Below are 4,721 nucleotides of genomic sequence, written 5' to 3'. Positions count from 1 at the left end.
GGCTGCTGGCCCGCCAGAGGGATGTCTGATTGCCAGCTTAGGCCCAATCCCCCGGGGAGCAGGCCTAAGCCAGCAGGTGGTCATCCCCCGAGGGGTCCCAGATTGCAAGAGGGCACAGGCCGGGCTGAGGGATGCCCCCCCTCCCCCCGAGTGCACAAATTTTTGTGCATTTGGCCTCTAGTGCTTTATAATTGGATATTTATGAAGTTTCTTCTTTTGCAACAACCCCGTGATAAATATACATGGACATACAATTTTGTGGACATCTGTCGTATTTTTCTTACTGCTGTATTTTCTTACAAAGTTGTACAGTATAAGGAAGACTCTTCCTCTTAGGGTAGGCACACTTTCTACCATGACACAGCCACAAATACAGCTGGTTTCAAAGGTCTCCTGAAAAATTTGGCAGAGGTTTAATTTTACTCTTTGTCAATGAACCAATAGTCAAATCTTCGAAACCCAAGGACCATTCTTTTCAATCCTAATGGACATCAGACATGTCATTTGCTGTTTCTTCTGCTGGGCAATGCTTGCCAAGTATCATAATTCTCCCCAGGGTGGAAAACTCCTAGGATAGAAAAGCTGTATGTGTCAGAACTCTTGGATGTAAATGACGGAAACCCAAGACAGGGGGCTTTGGCAAAAAAGGGCACCTCACTGGCTCCTATACCCAGATGGTGGCCTCAGGGAGCCTGGAACGGGGACTTGAGTCCTAGGAGCACTCACTTCATCCCTCCCCACTGAGTTGATTTCTCTGGATGTGGGCCCACCTGGTTCTCTCAAACTGGCTGATTCCACACAGCTGCCACTGAGGCTGCGGGGGGCACCCCGCTGATATCTGTCCAGCTCAGCTAAGAGTGAGGAAAAAGACTTCTCTTCCAATTCCAAAAGGACTTGGGAAGGCTTCTGAGGCGACCTCAATGTAGGTCACCTGCCACACACCAGGGACCCTCACTGTAGTGGGGGTAAGGGGGGCAGTGACAAACTGGCTTGGGTCTAGGGCAGGGCTGGGCAACCTTTTTGTGAGTGCGTGCCAAAACCATCAAAATCTCTGACTCAAAATTCTTCTGCGTGCCAACCCTAATTTTTTGAGAACATGTTACGCCTACTTGATATCTCTTAAGGTGTACGTATGTGAAGAACCTTGAAGAAATAACAAAATTCATTCAAGCGACAAAAACACAGTATATGATGATTGAAAAATACATTTATTTTTAATGTATACATGTACACTGATAGTCCGACAGAAAACTTTATGACTCTGTTTGATATTATCAGTGGGACTTTTGCTGCTGCATCACTGATGACAGAGATTTTACATCAGGTTTATATTTCGTGATCTTCAGAGATATGCACGAGCTACTACTTTCATCCATCAGGCTACTCCTATTACAAGACTTAACAAAATTCACACTGAGAACAAAGATTCACAAGCGTATGTGGATGAAAACATGGAGAGTAACGCTGTTGCAAAGTTTTTTAAACAGAAAAAATTTTCTGGAATGGCATTCCAAGTCCTCAATAGTTTGTTTTTGACACTATTGAAATTGCTCTTCCCCTCTCTCATCAATCCATGTCTATGGTCTTTAAGATAACTTGTTATGTAAAACTATTTATTTATCTAAGATGCACCTACACTGAATTTATCTGAAAAATAAAAAAGTCGATATTAAGAAAAAAATTGTAAATGGAAGATTATAAGAGAGGGTTTGTGTGCCAGCAAAAGTTACTGGCGTGCCATGTTTGGCACCCGTGCCAGGGGTTGCCCACCCCTGGTCTAGGGCCTCTGAGCCCAGAAAAATGCCTATGCTGAGGGAGGTGGGGTTTAATGAGATAGCAGTTCCTGTTAACACGGTAGTAGGAGAGGCTGGGAGTGACGAGAGTAGAATCTCCCAGAAAAGGGGACAACTCTGGTTCTGAAAGAATGTGAAGGAGCTGGCCAGGCAGCAGTGGAGGTCCTCTGAAGAGTGTCAACTGTGTTCCCACCTCCCCACCTGGACTCCCAGGAAAGCAGGACCGTGAGGTTGTACCACTCAGTCCTTACAGGGCCAAAGTGCTGATGATAAGAACACCCTTTATTATGGAAGAAACAATGGTTCCATCTTAGCATTTCGTGGGACCTCACAAATCAGTCTGGTGTCAGAGTCAATAGCAATGTCCTCCAGGCCTATGCTATGGCCAGGCATGGTGCACATGCTTTACATGCATATTGTTCTGTATTCATCATAGGCACTATCATCCCTGTCTTAGAAATGAGGAGAGTGAACCTGGGAGAAACGTGAAGTAATTTGCCTAAGTGTATGTGGCTTAGGAGATGGGAAGCCAGGAACTGAAGACATGTTCTCCGACTCCAGAGCCCACACACTTACCTGACTCGATTAGCTGCCTTGAAATGCTTAGAAAATGGAGTGGCTCCATGATCTGCTGAATAGTAAATATTATTAACACAGTTTTAGGTTTACAAAAACATTGAGGAAAAAGTCCAGAGTTTCCAGATACTCCCTTCCCCCAGTTTCCCTTATTATTGACATTTTGCATTGGTGTGGTACATTTGTTACAATTGATGAACCAGTATTGCTACATTATTATTAGCTACATCCTATAGTCTATGTTGGGGTTCGCTCTGTGTTGTTCATTCTGTGGGTTTTGACAAATGTATAATGACACGCATTCATCATTCAGACCAGTTCCACTGACCTAAAGTCTCCTGTGCTTCACTTATTCATTCCTGTCTCCTCCAGCCCCACAAAACTCTGGAAACCACTGATCTTTTTACCATCTCCATAATTCTGCCTTTGCCAGAACGTCATATAGCAATATGCATTTAAGGTTCTTCATGTCTTTTCATGGCTTGGTAGCTCATTTCTTTTTACCAGTAAATAATATTCCATAGTCTGGATGTGCTACAGTTTATCTATTCACCTATTGAAGGGTGTTTTGGTTTCTTGCAATTTGGCTGCTATAACTGTTCATGTGAAAGTTGTGGACACGACTCATTTGGGTAAATACCAAGAAGCATGATTGCTGAGTGAATATGGTTAGACTACATTTAGTTTGTCAGAAAACGCCAAACTGTCCGAAGTTGCTGTACCATTTTGCATTCTCAGCAATAAATGAGAATGCCTATTGCTCCACATTCTCATCAGCATTTGGTATTGACAGTGTTTTGGACTTCAGCTATTCAATAGGTGTGCAGTGGTATCGCATTGTTGTTTTAATTTGCAATTTCCTAACAACAAATGATAAGTATATTTTCATATGCTTATTTTCCATCTGTATAACTACTCTTTTATTGAAGTACTTAGAGGTCCGATGCACAAAATTCACGAAAGGCCTTCCTTCCCCTGGCTGCCAGCACTGGCTCCCCTCTGGCACCCGGGACCCGGGCTTTCCTCGCAGCCCCAGCTTCATCTTTGACATGGAAGCATGCAACAGACTGACGGATCTCAGAAGGTAGGGGAGGAGGGGCAGGAAGACATTAACCAAAGAACTTATATGCATAATCCATGGACACAGATAGTATAGTGCAGTAGGCCTAGAGGGGTGGAGGGGCAAATGGGGGCAAAAGGGGAGACATCTGTAATACTTTAAACAATAAAGATAAATTAAAAACAAAAAACTCATTACCAAGACCAATGAAGACGTGCTTTTTCTCTATGTTTTCTTCTGGGAGTTTTATAGTATCAGGTCTATGGGTTTTGTGTGTGTTTCTTTATTTTTTAATCCTCAACCAAGAATATGTTTTTATTGATTTTGAGAGAGAGAGGAAGGGAGAGAGAGAAACACTGATCCTGTATGAGCCCTGACTGGAATCAAACTCACAACCTAGGTATGTGCCCTTATGGGGAATTGAACCCGCAAGCTTTTTTGGTGTACAGGATGATGCTCTAACCAACTGAGCCTCCCTGCCAGGACAGGTCTGTTTAAGGCTTTGACCCATTTTTAATTAATTTTTGTGAGTGATATATATATATATATTTCCAGTTTTATGTTTATTGAATATATATTTTTCATTCTTAACATGAAGCTCATAACTATCTAGCAGCTAGTAAAACCTTTCTAGCTGAGACTAAGAGAGGACAAGCATAATTCCCCTAGGCCAGCAGATGGCAGGAAATGCAGAGTTTAAAACCACATCTGTCTGACTGATTCTGTACACTTATATGCATACCAGAGGTCCTGTGCGTGAAATTCATGTATCGGGGGTGGGGGGGGTGGGGCCTGCACCCTCTCCAATCCGAGACCCCTTGGGGGATGTCCGACTGCCGGGTTAGGCCCAATCCCTGGGATCGGACCTAAACTGGCAGTCGGACATCCCTCTCACAATTCGGGACTACTGGTTCCTAACTGCTCACTTGCCTGCCTGCCTGATCACCCCTAACCACTCTGCCTGCCACTCTGATTGCCCCCAACTGCCCCCTCTTCCAGCCTGATTACCCCGAACTGCCCCCCCTGCCAGCCTGATTGCCCCTACTGCCCCCCTGTGCTGGCCTGCTCACCCCCAACTGACCCCCCTTGCTGGCCTGATCACCCCTAACTGCCTCTGCCTCAGCCCTGCCACCATGGCTTTGTCCAGAAGGACGTCCAGGAAGGTCTCCCGGTCTAATTAGCATATGACCCTTTTATTAGTATAGATTGCTGCCCTGTTGACAGAACCAGAAATCCTTCTTGTGGCCTTTATGCACAGGTCAGTCAAGAAACTGCCCCAAACCAAGGAGAGA

Source organism: Myotis brandtii, unplaced genomic scaffold, assembly GCF_000412655.1.
Source record: "Myotis brandtii unplaced genomic scaffold, ASM41265v1 scaffold513, whole genome shotgun sequence".
Lineage (NCBI taxonomy): Eukaryota > Metazoa > Chordata > Mammalia > Chiroptera > Vespertilionidae > Myotis > Myotis brandtii.
Note: the sequence above shows the minus strand (reverse complement) of the source record.